Here is a 19,515-nt window from a genome sequence, read left to right on the forward strand (position 1 = left end):
TGTTTATACTTTGGACACTAATAATTCAAAAATACACAAGAAAAACAAGGAAAGGACACAAGACAAGAAAAACTAAAGATCAAACAAGGAAAATAAACAAGAACAACTTGAAGATCAAGAAAGAAAACAATGCATATATTTTTGAAAATTTAAGAAAAATTAAAACATGCAATTGATACCAAACTTAAAATTTGACACAAGACTCAAACAAGAAACACAAATTTTTTTTCAAAATTATTTTTGAAAAATGAAAAGAAAGAATTTTTTTTGAAAAGAAAATAAAAGTTGAAACAAGAAGAAAATTACCTAATCTAAGCAACAAGATGAACCGTCAGTTGTCCAAACTCGAATAATCCCCGGCAACGGCACCAAAAACTTGGTGCACGGAATTGTGATCACACTTTTCACAACTCTGCACAACTAACCAACAAGTGCACTGGGTCGTCCAAGTAATACCTTACGTGAGTAAGGGTCGATCCCATGGAGATTGCCGGCTTGAAGCAAGCTATGGTTATCCTGTAACTCTTAGTCAGGAGATTAGTGGTAAAAAATGATTTTGTTTGTAAAAAGTAAAAGAGCATGAAATGAATGATACTTGTGATTTAGTAATGAGGAACAAGTTGAGGTTCCGGAGATGCTATGTCGTCTGAATCTCTGCTTTCCTACTGTCTTCTTCTCTAAACACGCATGGCTTCTTTCCATGGCAAGCTGTATGATCCTTTCGGTGAAAATGGTCCAGCTATAGCTTCTGTACCGCTAATCGACTGTCAGATTTCTCGTCTCGGATGAAAAATACCAGGCACAGCTACCGCACGACTAATCATCTGTTCGGTTCTCACTTGTGTCGGAATAGAATCTCTCTATCCTTTTGCACACTGTCACTGCGCCCAACATTCGTGAGTTTGAAGCTCGTCACAGTCATCCCGTCCCAGATCCTACTTGGAATACCACAGACAAGGTTTAGACCTTCCGGATCTCAGGAATGCTGCCAATTGATTCTAGCCTCTACCACGAAGGTTCTGATCTCACGAGTTTGAATGCTCTGTTGTCAGGAGATGCAAGTCAAACTTGTGGATTAGAAACCCAAGAGATATGCACTCAAGCTGTCGCCCAATGACTACATTAAGCTCAGATAGAACGGAAGTGGTTGTCAAGTACGCGTTCATAAATTTGAGAATGATGATGAGTGTCATGGATCATCACATTCTTCATATTGAAGTACGAGTGAGTATCTTAGAACAGAAGCAAGTGTGATTGAATAGAAAACAATAGTAATTGCATTAATCCATTGAAACACAACAGAGCTCCTCACCCCCACCTATGGGGTTTAGAGACTCATGCCGTAGAAGATACAATATGAGATGTAAAATGTCACTAGTTACAAAATGAATCTCTAAAAGTAGTTTTTATACTAAACTAGTAACCTAGGTTTACAGAAAATGAGTAACTAAGTGCAGATAGTGCAGAAATCCACTTATGGGGTCCACTTAGTGAGTGTTTGGGCTGAGCTTTGAAGCTTTCACTTGCATAGGCCATTCTTGGAGTTAAATGCCAGCTTGGGTGCCAGTTTGAGCGTTTAACTCCAGTTTTGGTGCCAGTTTTGGCGTTTTACGCCAGAAAAGGGTCTCTGGCTAGCGTTTAACGCCAGTTTGGGCCATCAAATCTCAGGCAAAGTATAGACTATTATACATTTCTGGAAAGCCCAAGATGTATACTTTTCAATGCAATTTAGAGCGCACCAATTGAGTATCTGTAGCTCCAGAAAATACACTTCGAGTGCAGGAGGGTCAAAATCCAACAGCATCTGCAGTCCTTTCTCAGCCTCTGAATTAGATTTTTGCTTAGGTCCCTCAATTTCAGCCAGAAAATACCTGAAATTATAGAAAAACACACAAACTCATAGTAAAGTCTAGAAATGTGATTTTTGCATAAAAACTAATAAAAATATACTAAAAAGTAACTAAAACATACTAGAAACTATTTAAAAATAATGCCAAAAAGTGTATAAATTATCTGCTCATCAACATGATCTTTAATCACTCTAATATTGAATAAGTGACATATAATTAGGATGAGAATAACTTTTGAAAATTGTGTTTTCTTCTAAGATTTAACTGGATAGGACTAGCTTAAATATGTGACATGTAATTTGACTTAAGGACTACTTTTAAAATCTTATTAGAAACTAAATCAGTTCTTATGTGTAACCTCTTTAATTAATTAATTGACAACTATTTGATTAAAGAGAAACTGAGAAATTAAGGAATTGAAAATTAGTTGCTAAAGGTTTGTCATGAAAGATCTTTGCATACTTCAAAATAAGTAAACAAGGTTTGATTTCCCTAAGAGAATAAACATCTCTGAAGCCCTTGACTCTTATCATCATTGTCTTCTCTCAAATCAAGATTCAAGTTCTCTATCCGTAAGTATTCTAGCACTCAAGCATTCAAGTTCTAAAGTTCTCAAGAAGACTCAATCTTGCCCTTTTTCACTCCAGGTTCTTTTAATCTAATTAGACATTTAATCTGACAATTGTTTGCTCAATCCTTTAATCCTCATGGGAACGATATCTACTCACAGTGGTATTACTTCAGCGATCTGGTGTACTTGCCGGTATCTGTGAGCTTTAATTTTCACTCATCAAATTTTTGGCGTCATTGACAGGGATTAATTGAGATTGTCAACATAATATCCGATTAAATCCTAACTTAGATCTCGGTTACTTTCTTGTCTTTTAACTCACCTTTAATTTCTTTATTTTCTTCTCTTACCTTCTACATTCTTTTTCTTTTCCTTTATTTTCATTATTTTTCTACAGTTCTGGTATACCACAAGGTACGTTTGATTTTCTTTATTATTGCACATGCAAGGGGAAGAAGAAGAAAGAATGACGGTTGGTAATAAAATTTTATCCAATTAAGGAAGGAACTCGCTTCTTTTTTTCAAAAGGAGAGCGAATCATTCTATGAAGCATGGAAAAGATATAAAAGACTATTCAAAGGATGTCCACATCATGCTCTATCCGATTGGCTGATAATCTACTTCTTTTATGATGAGGTCTCTCAAATCTCAAGAACGATAATTGATTCATCAATAAGACGTTCACTACTAAAGAGGACATCTAAAGAGGTATTAGTAGCAATAGCAATTACAGCCAACAATATGAGAAAAGAAAGCCATAAAGAGTTGAATAAGACACACAGCACTGAAGGCTGTTGTGAAACAATCCGAACCTCAATCTAGAAAACTCAACGTCAAGCTAATGTTGTTAAAGAAGTACTTGTTGGGAGGCAACCTAACTATTGGTTCACTTTGGTTTTATCTTCTTTGTTTTAGCATAGTCTTCTTTACATTACAATATCAGCCTCTTTTGCATGCATGCATAATAGTTTATTCCACGTTAAAACCAAAAGGGGGGGAGGCACGCCCGGCAGATGGATTTCACGCCTGGCGGATGGAGGAGCACAAGAGAGCACGCCTGGCGGCCAACCAAAATTCACAAGGCACCCCTAGCCTATGGTATAACACATTCCCAGGAAAGGAAACAAACCATGCTTTGAATGCCTAGCTTACCTTTCCCTTAGTTTTTCTAACGGGTTGGACCGGGTCTAAGTTGGACCCAAGCCTAACATATATAAGTTCAGTAATGAACTCATCTTGGCCTCATAAACACAAAATCCAGCTGCAAGAGTGAAGTGAGAGGGGAGAGCTAAAATACTATTCACTTTCTTCTTCAATCCACCATATCTCAAGCTACGGTGCTCTGATTCATGTACCATCAGCGGCTACGTGAAGCTCTCAACGAGCCCGTTACTTTCATCTAATCTTTGTTGGTAAGATTTTGAATTTTTATCTCCTTTTATTTGCCCTAAAAATTTTGAGGTTTTGAGTTTTGTATTGAGTAAAATTTTGTGATTTTGGGTATTTAGGTACACTCTAGCCTTTGGTTCCTATTGGGTTTAACCCAATCAATCTTGGACAAGGTGAGTTTATTCTCAATCCTTGTGAAATTGTGATTTTGATGAACCCTAGGTTGATTTAGTTATGAATTATGTGTATATAGCTTGAATTGGTGTTGTATGGAAAATGTTAGTGACTTGAATAGCTTGGAAGTGGATTTGGTGACTTTAGAACTTGTGGAAGCTTGATTTGTACTCAATCTTGGTATTTAGTGCATATTGGGAATTGGCCAATATATGGTTTCGGTTTTTTCTATGTAAAATATAATATTTTTGGACATTTAGGCTACTGACCCATTAGATAGGTTGGATTGAAATGGCTTGTTGAATTGGATGATTGATGATGTATGATGACTTGACAAATTTAAATGATTTTGATGAATAATGATGTTGATGTGGATAAATAGTGTTGAATATTGTTGTTGAGAACAAATGAAATTGATTAAGATGACTGTTAATGATATAATGATGATTGATGATTGTGTTGTGTGAGGAATTATTTTAGTGTAATACAATTGATCATTGAAGTTGAAGAGTGTATAATGTGAGTTCAAATTTGGTAAGAGTGGTGAATTGTGACCAAAAAGGGTAGGATTTGATGTGAATTGGAGTTGGTTTGGTTTTAAATTGGTTTTGGTTATGAATTTTGGAAAGTTGAGAACCTTGTGATTTTTGGTAAAAACTAGTTTTTGGTGAACTTTAACAGAGCATAAATGGAGCCTCAAAGCTTGAAATTGAATGAACTTTATTTTAAACTAAAGGTGGCTTTGAGAGCTTTAAATTGATGTAAAGATTGTAGGAAATGAGTTTTTGTAAAGAAAGTTATGACTGTTCAAAGTTTGGTGCCAAAAACTGAATTCTAACCCTTGCGTACGCAAAATACTGCTGTGTACGCAAGCAAGCAAATTTTAACCCTTGCGTACGTGAACTTCAACACATGACGTGAGCAACCCATTCAGGTTGAGACATTCACGTACACGAGCAGGTGGTTGCATATGCGACCACCCCTTTTCAAACAGCATACGTACAAGAGATAGAGGCTTGCATACGCGAGACCCCTGTTTTGCAAAAAAAGTGATTTTTTATGTTTTTAAAAGGTTCTCTAATCTTTCTAAACTTTCCTAAAATGCAGTTTGAGGGTAATGTGGTATAGTTAAGCCTAAGGATTAATAGAGGATAATTAATAACTTAAGTAGATGGATTTTGTATAAATTTTAGAAGACGGAGACTTAGGTTTCTGGTGTACTAAGGACGGATTAGTTGAGAGAGATGACGAAGTACTATAATAATGACTGATATAAAGAATTGTGAAAATTATAAATTGATAGTGGTTGAGATGAGTCTGGGACTCAGAATGGAATGATGGATTATTGATATACTGAAAAAATGATTTTCTGAAAACCACTGGATTATTGTTATATACTGAGATTTGTTGAGACGCTATGCGCCTGACAAGGACAGTGGTTAATCCCGCTTGTCAGGGTCACAGTGGCGGTGTAAGGACGGTGGTTAATCCCATTTACGTTGAGATGTGAGGTCGATGGCAAGAGTATCCCGCTTGCATCCCTTTGGAATCACTATAGTGTGCAGGCACAGACATCCTGGACCGTGATCCGGGCACGATATCTCGGGGGTTCCCAATATGAGACCGAAGGGTGACGTCTCCATAGAAATGTGTCGGGTTGGCAGTTGAACTGACAATGTGATATCCAATCCAAATAGGACAGGCATTCATCATGTGCATCTTTTATTTGTTTGCTTCCTTTGCCGACTTGTATTATTTGGCTAATTGTGTAACATGTCTAATCTCCTATCTGAATTACTTGATATACATGCTTATACTTATGCTTTACTTGCATTGCTATTATCTGTGTATTCTACTGGGATTGAGGAGGTTCGGAAGGCGATGGCGATGGGATCGCATGGAGGATAGGTTGGTAAAGGCTGTGGGATAGCGGTGAAATGAATAGATTAGAAACTCCACTAAGTTAGATTACCCCTTTATTTTTATGGTTTTAAGTTATGTTTTAAAGTTTTAGTTATGCGTTAAGTTGAATCTCATGATGGACATGAAGCTCTAGGATTGCCTCTAGCGTCCAGGAGTCTTATATCTTACATCACTGGGCACTGTTACCATACTAAGAATCTCCGGTTCTCATTTCATACTCTGTTACTGTTTTTTAGATGTAGGCCACAACCCACCTCGGTGAGTTTTTTTGATGGTGACAGCATGGAGGATCCTGGCTATGTTTTGAAGTCTTTTTTATTATTTTGTTTAGCTTCTCTCACTTTTGTATTTATTTTTCTTAGAGGCTTACTTTGAGAGGAAGTTTGTATAAGCTGTTTTACTTTCAAAACTCTGTATGTTTGTCTATAACTAGTCAGCTTAAACTCTGCGAGCTTTGGCTAGACTCTTATGACTATTATACCCTTATATATCTATATATGCCTTGATATCTGTATGTATATCTTGTGCCTCGTTTAGTATAGCTTTGTGAGAATGTTTTGCACTTTTCGAATTCTGTTTTTGAGCTTAAATCCTTCATCGGGCTTCTAGAATATATTATTTCCTTCTATATAATATGTATAAGCTTTAGACTTGTCGTAACCTTTTATTAACCTTTGCTTTACGACGCGAGGTAAGGCTTAGGGTAATTAGGGTGTTACACTAGTAAACCCCATTATCAAGAGGGACATGAGCTTTAAAGAGATTCAATCCTTCTTCATTAATTCAATTCTTTTCTTCTCTTTTCTTTTACTTGGGAACAAGTAAAGTTTTAAGTTTGGTGTTGTGATGTGTCCGCATCTTTAGTAGTTTTAATTATATTTTTCATATGTTTTCTTAGGTTTAAATGTATAATCTTCTCTCAAATCTCATTAATTTCAATATCCTTTTCTACTAAACATTTTCAAAGTATTTTTAAATAAATACAGGGTTTAAAGATGAGAAAAACAAGTAGCAAAGCAAGGAGGATCAAGGAGCAACACGATAAAGCTTCTCAAAATAAACAGAAGGTTGTGCGTACACACGAGACTTGAAAAAATGCCTGGTTGTGCGTACGCATCTCCCATGCGTATGCACATGTTCACTTCAAGAATTGAAGCGTGCCACGCTGTGCAGGGCGTGCCCCGCTATACAGTACGTGCCACGTCCTAGAAGAGAAATTCAACTTGTATGTACGCATCTCCCATGCGTATGCACGATGCATGAAAGTTTGCCAAGTTGTGCGTAGGCATTTCCCATGCGTATGTAAGAATCGTGAAAGTTACCAAGTTGCACAGATGCATCTTCCATGCCTACGCATGAATCTAATTTTTTTCAGGGAACATCCCACTCTATGTAGTATGTGCCACGCCCTACAAGGAACTTCAACAAGGACGTTCCACATTAAGAACAAGCGTGCCACGCTTGGGAAGGAGAACACCCCTAGGGCCACCTTCATGCCTGGTGTTCCACGCTACAGAAATATGTACCATGCCAAAGCCCAATTTCCTCAGTAAAATGCCATGCCAGAGAAGCCCATTACATGCCAGTAAAGGTATGATTTGATTCCATTTTGAAGATTGAAGAAGATTCTATTTTTGATTAGATTTGAATTCTATTTAATTCTGTTTTGATTCTTTCTTTAATTCTGTTATTTGAATTAGGATTATCTTAATTACTTCTGATTAAGATAAGATTTAGTTTTGAATTTGAATTTGAATTAGGAAAGCTAAGATTTAAATAAGTGAGAATAGCTCGCATAAGAAGGAAACCGTGAGGGGAGGATCTTTGGACCCCTCACATGTCTCTCTTTTTTTCCTTTCTTTTCTTTTGTTTTTCAATTCTCCATGAGTCACTAAACCTTTGTCAAAAGGTTAGGAGCTCTGTTCATGTTTTAATGGTTTATTAATCTAAGTTTTCTTTGATTTTAAAGATTTGCCTTAAATTATTTATGATTGAGTATTTTGTTCTTTATTAATAAAGGATTAGAAGTATTGACAGGTGTCCTAATCCCATTTTGGGTTTGTTAACTGATTTGACAGAATAGTTTTTCAAATCGTGCTTAAAAAATCTTTCACATAGCTTTTTAAATCAACTAGGCATTGGGGATTTTGTAAGCGTGTAACAATATATGATTTTTTTATTATCCTAGTTTTGAATACGTGACATATAATCCAGATTAGGACAATTCTCAAAAATTGTGTTTTCTCTTTGAGAAATTGAATTGGATTTTTGAACTTAACCTCTTTGATTAATAAATTGACCGAGACATTGGCGGTTGATTAATTAAAGAGAGACCGAGAAGCCTTGACATCAAAAATCGGTTACTTTAAATTCTTCGTAAACAAAGATTTGAAAACTTTAAAATTAGGTTAACAAGGTTGATTTTCATATGAACATGAACATCTTTAAGCCCTAGACATTCACCACCATTGATTTTTTTCCAATTCAACAAGCATTGTCTGAAGCCTTCAGCACTCAAGCAACCATAAATTCAAGTCTTTCAAGTTTCCATCAAGTCATAAAAATTCTCAATTCCATGTTCTTTTGAGCTAATTGGTAGTTTAATTCAATATTTGCGTGCTCAATTCTTTAATCCTCGTAAAAACGATATCCACTCACCATGGTATTACTTGAATGATCTGGTGCACTTGCCAGTATCCATGAGCATTAGTTTCCGCTCATCATAAGGGAACATAGGAATGAACAAGAAACAATGCAAGGAAGTTAGCACATTAACTAGAATGGAAAAGGGTGCCACCCAAAATATGTCACCAAGGAGGAATAAAGATATTGATGTGGAACTGTCAGAGTTTAGAAAAACCCCTCACAGTTCACAATATACAAAGGATCATGAGATCTCATTCTCCAGAGGTATTATTTCACACAGTGAAACTAAATGGTTTGTCAGGAGGTTTGGTTGTTACTTAGAAAGAGGGGCTGAAAATCCAGAATCTTGATCAAGACAATTAGTATTTACATTTTAAGTACAAAAATCAGCAAAATAAGAGTTCTTTTCAGGATGCTTTTTATGAAAGTTTTTCATTTCAAATGTAAGAAAATTAGCTAAGGGAGATAATAGAGAAAGGCAGCAATAAGGTGATTATTATGGGTGACTTCAACGTAATCAAATTACACCATGAAAAGGACGATGGTAGAACCAAATCAAACTCTTCCGTTCAAGATTTTAATGATTTTATTAATTATGGAAACTTAATTGTTTTGAGCTACGAATGGGAGAAGTTCACTTGGTGTACTAGACAGTTTAGAGGAAACTTATTTCGTGAAAGGTTCGATACGGTGCTTGTGAGTAGTTTTTAGCGAGAAGAATTTTCAGATGCTTTAATTTTGTTACACATTTGGAGGACCTTGGATCATATCATAGACCCATTCTTGTGAATGATGAAAGAGGAGAAAGGAAGGTTAAAAGAAGATTCTGGTTCCAAGAGAGGTGGTGTGAGAATGAAGTGGTGATCAAACAAGTTAAACTAGCTTGGAATTAGAAAATTAATGGCTCGCTCATGTTGAAGCTTGCTAGAAAATTGAAAAATTACAAGCATAAACTAGTAGAATGGCAATAAAATAATTCAGAGAATTCCCAAATCAGAACCTACAGCATTAAAGAAAAACTTGCTACAGAAATTGACAATGGAGAGCTAGTTGACTCGGTGGCTATCCGTGTTATGGAGGCTGAGTTAGAGGACAAATTGGTGAATGAGGAGAGGTATTCGAGAAATAATCCAAAGTTCAGTGGCTTTGGTGGGGGATCAAAACACAAAATTCTTCCATTCGAAGTTTAAAGTAACAAAAAGAGGATGAAAATAGGAATTCAGCCACTGATGCTAAAGGTATTGGGAAGACTTATAAGTGATAATGTTCTTATAGCACATGAATTTATGCACTGTCTTAAAAATAAAACATATGGAGAAAATGTTCTAGCTCTGGAACTTAATATGAGTAAGGCTTATGACAAAGTCAAGTGGTCTTTTATGTGGGATGTCATGTAGAAATTTAGTTTTTGTGAAAAATGGTTGGGTTGGATAAAGGTGTGTGTGACGATAGTCTTTTATTCTGTTATTATGGATGGACAACCTTATAATTTTTTCAAATTATGTAGAGGGTTGCAACAAGACGACTTTCTTTTCCCTATCTATTCTTGTTTTGTGCAGAGGGACTTTCGCATTCGCTCCACAAAAGAGAACAGATGTAGGAAGTTTCTGATTTGAGATTGAATCACACATGTCCTAGAACAAGCCACCTATTTTTCGTAGATGACTCTATTCTTTTCAGCAGGACAATAGAAGAGGATTGTCAGAACCTAATTTAGATTCTAGGGGTTTATGAAGAAATAAGCAGCCAAGTAGTTAATCTGAATAAATCGCCGATGTTTTTTAGTAAAAATACCCCAATCCAAACCCGAGACATATTGACTACTACCTTACAAGTTCCACATGTAAAAAATCAGAATAAGTACTTAGGTCTACCAGTGGTTGTTCAGAGATTCAAGAGAGCAACTTTCAACTATATAAAAGATAAAGTCAATCAGAAACTTTAGCATTAGAAGAAAGGCCTTTTATCTATGATAAACCCCATTTTGAGGGTTTATCTTGTGTTGATTTCAGGGGTTTTATCAATGATTCCACACGCTTTCTATATGAAAATACAAGACTTTGTGTTCCTTTCCTAATTTTGCCTCATGGATGAAAACATGGTTATTTTGCACTAAATTAGATACATTTCTAATCTTCTCTTGGTGCCATTCGATGCCGTGACCTGTGTGTTAAGTGGTTTCAGAATATAGGGCAGAGATGGACCGGAAGAGAGAACGAGAACGGGCGCAAAGGAAGGGAGCATGAGAATTGAGATTCGGAAATCTCAGCATGGGCGCGTGCGCGCACTTGACGCATCCGCGTGGATTGAGCAGCTAGAAGTCGAAGCCAAGAGCCAAGCCATGAGCCGGCTTGCGTAGCAGCTAGGCCATGATCTTCAGTGGTGCGCACGCGTACATTACGCCTCCGCGCACATTACAAGATGCCTCAGTGGCGCGCACGCGTACATTGCGCGTGCACGCCGATGTTCGAATGTGATTTTTTAAGAGCCACGTGACTTTGGCGTGGAAGCAGTTGGGAATCCCATTTTGGGGAAGTGCCTTGGCGGGAAAAGCTTAAGAAGACCAAAAGAGACAAGGGTTAAGGGACTTTTAGCTCATTTTTCTAGATTCTAGTTATTTTGAAGATAGTTAGTTACACTCTTGGAGAAGGAGAGAGAGATTTCAAAGCTCTCACTAGGGTTCCTCTTCATCCAATTTCTGAATTTTCAATCACTCTTTGGTGAGATCCATTGCAATTCTCAATTCACTTTGTTCATGTCATAGATCTTCTTCTCCAATCTCAAGTAGTACTTGTAATTGCTCAATTCTCATAGATCTAGGATTCAACTTTGTAGTTTTAGATTTTATCAATTCCTTGAGAATTTGATTTTCATTGTTGTTCTTTGTTAATTGTTGTTAGTTCCTTGTGTTGCAATACTTTTAATTCTATTTTCTTCTCATTTTTACTATGACTTTCATTCTTGCTCATCAAATGTTTGATAAAATGTCAACACTAGTTATGGAGTAGAAGTTTCTTACTTGGCATAGGGTTTGGGCCATTAGAAGAAGTTGAATAGTTGTGTCAATTGTTGATTTGGAATTAGGGATTGCTAATTGACTTGGAGTGCACTAAAGCTAGATTTCCATAAGATGAAGCTAGGACTTCTGACTCAAGTTGATTACTCTCATTTGACTTTCCTCTATGCCTAGGGGTTAACTAAATGAAGAAAGGCCTAATTGTTGTCATCATTGAAGGAACTATAAGGACAAAATTTCTAATGCCAACCCTAAGCCAAGTCTTTTAAGGATTGATTGTTTGTTTCCTATTATTTTGCTAAACCTTCAAGAAATCATAACAAGGCTTTCTAATCAATAAGATGCATACTTTAGCAATTCCAAGGGAGGACGACTCGGGAGACTAGTACTCTCGGTTATAGACTGTAGGCTTGTTTGGTGCGAAGTTTAAGTTTCGATTAGACTATACTCACGATCATATTCATCATTGAATTCTAAATCGGCATGCTAAATTTCGTTAATCAAAATGGCGCCGTTGCCGGAGAAATTTGCTTAGTGTGCCATGTTATTGTTTGGAATAAATGTGTGTATATATGTACATAGTTGCATTTCATTGTAAATTGTTCAAGTGACTAACCCCTCATCGTTACCATGAATCTCATTTTCCCTTCATTGCATGACGCGTTCATAGCCGAATCCGAGCTTAGTCCCCTTTGATCCGGAAATAGAACGAACTTTGTTTCATATTAGACAAGCTCGGAGGCGGCTAAAGTTTGGGAAAGGTGAAGAGGTTTTCACCACCTCAACCACCTTACTAAAAGTGAACATTGAACCGTCACTCAAAGAAGGCATTAGTCATACTTCCATCAATATCACTAACAACTCTTCTTTTGTTCTAGGTACTAACACCATGGATGCTCCGAGGAGAGTTACCATCAAGGAAGCGGGTGCACCGGATTATGTCCTTCAACCCCTTCATGTAACTCACCCCAACTTGAATGCAAACTTTGAATTGAAGACCGCTTTGATCAACCTCCTACCTAAGTTTCACGGGCTTCCCGCACAAGACCCTATTCGACATCTCAAGGACTTTCATCGTATATGCTCAACAACTAGATGGGAAGGATCCGATGAAGTTGCTATATGGTTGTTTGCTTTCCCTTTCTCTCTTGAGGACAAGGCTAAAGAATGGTTCTACACTCTATCTAGTGAAGTCACCTCCGATTGGGACTTACTTAGAAGAGGATTCTTAGATAAATTCTTGCCCCCGGAGAAGATGGATAGGCTAAGGAAGGAAATATTTTGTATTGTGCAAGGTGAAACGGAACCGCTATACTAGTATTGGGAACGGTTTCGTAAGCTACTAGACGCATGCCCTAATCACATGCTTGACACTCAAGTGTTGCTTGGATACATATGTCAAGGGATGCGAGAACAAGATAGAACTCTCTTGGACACCTCTAGCAATGGTTCTTTGTCTAAATATAAAACAGCGGAGGAGGCATGGCAACTTATCATTGACTTAGCCGAATCCAATCAACATATGAGACGAAGAGTCAACCGCCCAAGAACCGTGAATGAGGTATCAACTAGTAGTGAAACCACCGCTCTAACTCAATCCTTGAGCGAAATGACATCCATCTTGAGGCAACTCCAATTGAACCAACAACAACCACAACAACCTCAATCATACCAACAACAACCCCCACCCCCTCAACAACACAACCAACAATTGGTTCCTCAAAAAGTGTGTGGCATTTGTTCTTGCTATTCCCACTACACGGATGAGTGCCCAAGCCTTCAAGAAGATAACACTTTGGCGGCTACCCATAATTTCTATGACCGCCCAAATCAAGGGTACTACCAAGGCGGTAATCCTAACCAAGGGCACCCTTATCAAGGAGGAAGCTACAATCAAGGGAGTGGGTACCATAATCAAAATTGGAGAGACAATCATCAACAAGGGAATAGGGACAACAACAACAATGGAGGAGGTCAAAGATGGAGCAACAACTCACAAAACTTCTCACAAAACCGGCCACCATACAACCAACAAAATCAACCATACAACCAACAAAACCCACAAAGAAACTACCAAACATACCAACCACCACATCAAAGATCACCACCCAACCAATCACAAACCTCTCAACTCACATATGCAACCACCCCCTCCAACCAAGACGAAACACTCCGGACCATCATCCAAGGCCAAAAGGAACTACAAAACACACTTGCTTCCGGCCTTACCGGCCTCACCTCTACACTACAAGCTCTTCTTGCACGAATGGATACACCAAAAAATCCCACTCCTCAACCCCCAATTTAAAGCGTCATTCCCTCTCAACCTCAACCCAATCCTAAAGGGGGCATCAATGCCATCACCCTTAGATCCGGAACACAATTAAAAGAGAAGAAAACAAAGGACTCAAATCCTATCACAATCACTCAAGAGGAGGAGAGAATAGATATAGAAGAGGTAGTGGAAGAGGAGACACCACAAGTCATAGTGGAGGATGAAGCTCAACCAACAAAGGAGACCCCCAAGGTCAAGAGAACCTTAGAAGAAGAAATTGCTCAACCACTCCCATTTTCAACACTTGCAAAGAAAGCTAGAAAGCGCATAGAACTCGACCCCAAAATGGTAGAAATGTTCAAGAAAGTTGAGGTAACCATCCCCCTCTTTGATGCTATCCATCAAGTTCCTAGATATGCAAAATTCCTTAAAGATCTATGCATGAACAAGGATAGAATTCTTGAATTGGAAACCATCCCATTGGGGAGTTCTATTTCCGCTTTAATGGGAGCATTGCCCGAGAAGTGTGATGATCCGGGCCCTTGTATGGTCACTTGCACCGTCAATGGAGTTCAATTTATAGATTGTATGTGTGACCTCAGAGCATGTGTTAGCATCATGCCGCTCTCCGTCTACCGGGTATTGAAGTTGCCACCACTAAAAAGGTCGACGGCAAGATTTGTCCTAGCGGATAAAAGCATAATAACCGTGACGGGTGTTGCGGAAGACGTATTGGTGAATATCAAAGGGTTGGTGTTTCCGATTGACTTTTATGTCCTTGAAATGCCATCAAGCGAAACCGAGAGAGCATCAGCTATCCTACTTGGAAGACCATTTTTGAGAACTTCTAGATTTAAGCTAGATGCCTACTCGGGAACCTACTCATTTGAAATAGATGGGAGAGTCGTAAGTTTTAGCCTAGAAGAAGCAATGAAGCATCCACCGGAGAATCACTCTCTATTCCGGTGTGACCCAATTGACAACATGGTTGCCGAAGTGCACCTTGCAAAGTTAGATGAGAAGTACATGATTGAAGAAGCAAATGAAGGTCCAAGCAAATTAAACACCACACACCATACAAACCATCCGGAAACTCAAACTTCAAAGAATGACAAAAAGATGGAATTGAAGCCACTACCACCCCACTTAAGGTACTCATATCTTGATGAAGCCCAAAAGCTCCCCGTGATAATTGCAAAAGAGTTAACTCCTCAACAAGAAGAAAAGTTGCTAGATGTATTGAGGAAAAACAAAAGGGCAATTGGGTGGAGTTTGGCGGATCTAGTGGGAATAAGCCCCCAAGTATGCGAGCACCGCATATTTCTTGAAGAAGGAGCAAGACCGGTCCGACAACCTCAAAGGAGACTTAATCCAACCATTCTTGAGGTTGTGAAAAAAGAAGTCACTAAGCTACTTGAAGCGGACATCATCTATCCTATCTCGGATAGCAAGTGGGTAAGCCCGGTCCAAGTGGTGCCAAAGAAATCCGGGGTGACAACAATCAAAAATGAAAGTGGTGAACTTATAGCAACAAGAGTGCAAAATTCTTGGAGAGTATGCATAGACTACCGAAGGTTGAATGCGGCCACAAGAAAAGATCACTTCCCACTACCATTCATTGATCAAATGCTTGATCGATTAGCCGGTAAATCATATTATTGCTTTCTTGATGGTTATTCCGGATACTTCCAAATCCACATTGCTCTAGAGGACCAAGAAAAAACCACATTTACTTGCCCTTTTGGAACGTATGCTTACAAGCGTATGCCATTTGGCCTATGCAATGCGCCGGCAACATTTCAAAGATGCATGATGAGCTTATTTGCGGACTTTCTAGAACAATGTATGGAAGTTTTCATGGACGACTTTAGTGTGTACGGTGATTCATTTGATCATTGCTTAGGTAACCTTGAAAAAGTCTTAGAGAGATGCACCAAAACAAACCTTGTCTTAAATTTTGAAAAATGTCATTTCATGGTCAAACAAGGCATTGTTTTGGGACACATAGTCTCAAAAGAAGGCATCTCCGTAGATCCGACAAAAATAAATGTCATATCTAGTTTACCTTACCCCTCCTCCGAGAGGGAAGTCCGCTCTTTTCTTGGACATGCAGGATTCTACCGGAGATTCATCAAAGACTTTAGCAAGGTGGCCTTACCCCTCTCTCGACTACTACAAAAGGACACTGAATTTGAACTGAGCAAGGAATGTATGGAAGCATATGATAAACTTAAAGTAGCATTGACACAAGCTCCTATTGTGCGAGGACCGAATTGGACTCAACCATTTGAAATCATGTGTGATGCTTCAAATTATGCGATAGGAGCCGCGTTAGCACAACGCAAGGGTAAGATTCCCTATGTCATAGCTTATGCTTCCAAAACACTAGACGGAGCCCAATCCAACTACACTACTACCGAAAAGGAACTCCTAGCTATTGTTTTTGCTTTGGACAAGTTCCGAGCCTATCTTCTTGGTTCCAAGGTTGTAGTGTACTCGGATCACGCGGCACTAAAGTATTTGTTGGCCAAAAAGGAATCAAAACCGAGATTAATTCGTTGGGTGCTTTTGTTACAAGAATTTGACTTGGAGATCAAGGATAGGAGTGGTTCCCAAAACCTAGTGGCGGACCATCTAAGTCGCCTCGAACACACAAAAGGCGACACCACTCCTATCAATGACTCCTTTCCTTTAGATGCTTTGCATGCAATCTCGGAAGTAGTTCCTTGGTATGCCCCAATAGCAAACTACTTGGTTTCACGCACTCTTCCCCCAATCTCAACAAACACCAAAAGGATAAGCTGAAAAGCGAATCCAAATACTATGTTTGGGACGATCCCTATTTGTGGAGGTGTGGAACGGACCAAATAGTGCGACGGTGCATACCCCAAACCGAATTCCAAGCAATCTTGGACGCTTGCCATGCTTCCGAAGGAGGTGGCCACTACGGCCCCCAAAGAACGGCAAGAAAGGTCTTTGATTGCGGATTTTGGTGGCCAACCCTTCTCAAAGATTCTTCTCTCTATTGCAAATCTTGTCCCCAATGCATTCGGTTTGGAAATATTTCTAAGAAGGACGAAATCCCCCAACAAAATATGCTTTTTTGTGAAATCTTTGATGTATGGGGAATTGACTTCATGGGACCATTTCCAAACTCCAATGGCTTTCTCTACATCTTGTTAGCCGTCGATTATGTGTCAAAATGGGTGGAGGCAATCCCCACCCGAACGGATGATGCTCATGTTGTTTATTCTTTTGTGAGGAACAATATCATTTGTCGCTTTGGCTCCCCAAGAGCAATCATAGGTGACCAAGGATCCCACTTTTGCAACAAAAAAAATGGACGGCCTCATAAGAAAGTATGGCATCATACACAAAGTCGCCACGGCTTACCACCCTCAGACAAATGGCCAAGCCGAGGTTTCTAACCGGGAAATCAAACATGTGTTGGAAAGGATTGTGAAGCCGAATCAGAAGGATTGGAGTGCCAAACTCTCCGATGCACTTTGGGCTTATCAAACGGCTTACAAAACACCCATTGGCATGAGCCCCTTTAGGCTTGTATATGGTAAAGCATGCCACTTACCGGTAGAAATCGAACACAAAGCTTATTGGGCCATAAAGGAATGTAATATGAGCTTGGGTGGAGCCGGAGTAGAGAGAAAGCTTCAATTAGCGGAATTCGAATGCTTAAGATTAGAAGCTTATGACAACTCTAGACTTTACAACGAAAAGATGAAGGCCATCCATGACAAGAACATTAGGAGAAGGGAATTCAGACCCGGTGAACTAGTCCTTCTTTACAACTCAAGGCTGAGATTACTACCCGGAAAGCTTAGATCAAGGTGGGATGGACCCTACCAAGTAGAGAAAGTAGAACCTTATGGGGTCTACCACTTGCACCACCCATCAAGTCCGGACATTTTCAAGGTAAATGGGCACCGTCTCAAATTGTACCATGGTGAGCAAAGAAAGAATTCCAAGGAATTTGAAGTATTCCTCTTGAGGGATGCATCTCTTGAACAAGAACTTTGAGCTAGTGGAAGTCCAACTTAAGGACGGTAAACAAAAGTGCTAGGTGGGAGACACCCCACCATGGTAAGATCTTCCTTTGTCCATAACCACTGCATCATTCTTTGATTGACACTTGCTTAACACTTGACTTCATGTTTGGTAGCTAGGTAATAGATGTAGTTGTAGCTAGATTTCAACTCTAATTTTGATTCATTTGTTAAGTTCATTTGATAGTTTATCAAGTTAGAACATCCTTCTATAGTGCTTAAGTAGCTGTTCAGAGAGTTGGAATGCTAAAAGTGGTGCGAAAACATGCAAACTTTGAAAAAGGCACCCTTCTGCGCGTGCGCGCACCTGGCGCGTGTGCGTCCATGAGGCATTTGACGACTATCCACGCGGACGCGCACCGTGCGCGGACGCGTGGGTTGCAAAAAGCACCCCTCCATACATTTTCCAGAGAGTTACGCCCACACCACGCCATCACCATGCCTGAGGCATAGGCAAATCACGCGTGCGCGCACATGGCGCGTACGCGCGCTTTGGCGAAATCTGCAGATCGACGCGCTAGCGTACTGTGCGCGTCCGCGCCGATCACCCTTGTGCACTCCTGGTACATATTCCAGAGAGTTAGGCCACTCTCGGGCCTGCACTAAGCCACCAGCCCAGCACCTTTGCCGCGTGCGCGCACCTGGCGCGCACGCGACCATATGCTTGCAATACAATGTGCGCGCGCGCGCCTAGGCCGCGCACGCGTCCCTCGTCCTGCGCCCTCCTCTAGGCCACTTCACAGAGAGTTAGGCCCACCCCAGGCCCATCTAATGCCTGGGGCATAACCACATTGCCGCGCACGCGCACCGTGCGCGCGCGCGCCAATTGCCCTGGAGCCAACTTCTGGTACTTCGTCCAGAGAGTTGTGCCACCTTTAAGCCACCCTTGTGCTGCCAGCACAAATGCATGGGCGCGTACGCGCAACGTGCGCGCGCGCGCCACCACATCACTCCGCTTCCTTGCGCGAGCGCGCACCATACGCGCACGCGTGGGTGAGCAACGTCAATAAAACAGGGAGCACACTTGCCCCCCTTCATTCTTCCTCTTCCTTTTTCTCTTCTCACCCCCTCTACTACCCATCCACCTATTACCACTTCTTCTCCCATTCAACCACCTCCTACCACCTACCTCCGGTGGCCCCTACATTGCTCCTCCACTCTCCATTACTCCACTCTACAACTTCTTCTTCCATACCCTTTCCCATCTCTCAAGGTACTTGATGAGCGGATATTTTATACGCTTTTTGGGGGTAATTTCATGTAGATTTTAGTATGTTTTAATTGGTTTTAGTAGAATATTATTAGTTTTTAGGCAAAAAGCATATTTCTGGACTTTACTATGAGTTTGTGTGTTTTTCTGTGATTTCAGGTATTTTCTGGCTGAAATTGAGGGAGCTGAGCAAAAATCTGAGTTAGGCTGAAAAAGGACTGCTGATGCTGTTGGATTCTGACCTCCCTGCACTCGAAATGAATTTTCTGGAGCTACAGGAGTCCAATTGGCGCGCTCTCAACGGCGTTGGAAAGTAGACATCCAAGGCTTTCCAGCAATATATAATAGTCCATACTTTGCGTGAAGATAAACGACGTAACATGGCGTTGAACGCCAAGTA

The 19,515-nt window shown here is 39.8% G+C and overlaps 1 non-coding gene across 1 annotated transcript; it reads right to left on the reverse strand.

The window, feature by feature from the left end:
* Nucleotides 1-2,913: 2,913 nt before the first annotated feature.
* On the reverse strand, nt 2,914-3,020 carry LOC130964797 (small nucleolar RNA R71). The gene has a single exon (XR_009080870.1). It is a non-coding gene; the product is annotated as a small nucleolar RNA R71 (small nucleolar RNA).
* Nucleotides 3,021-19,515: the final 16,495 nt, after the last annotated feature.

The sequence above is a fragment of the Arachis stenosperma genome, chromosome 2 (genome assembly GCF_014773155.1).
Source record: "Arachis stenosperma cultivar V10309 chromosome 2, arast.V10309.gnm1.PFL2, whole genome shotgun sequence".
NCBI classification, from domain to species: domain Eukaryota; kingdom Viridiplantae; phylum Streptophyta; class Magnoliopsida; order Fabales; family Fabaceae; genus Arachis; species Arachis stenosperma.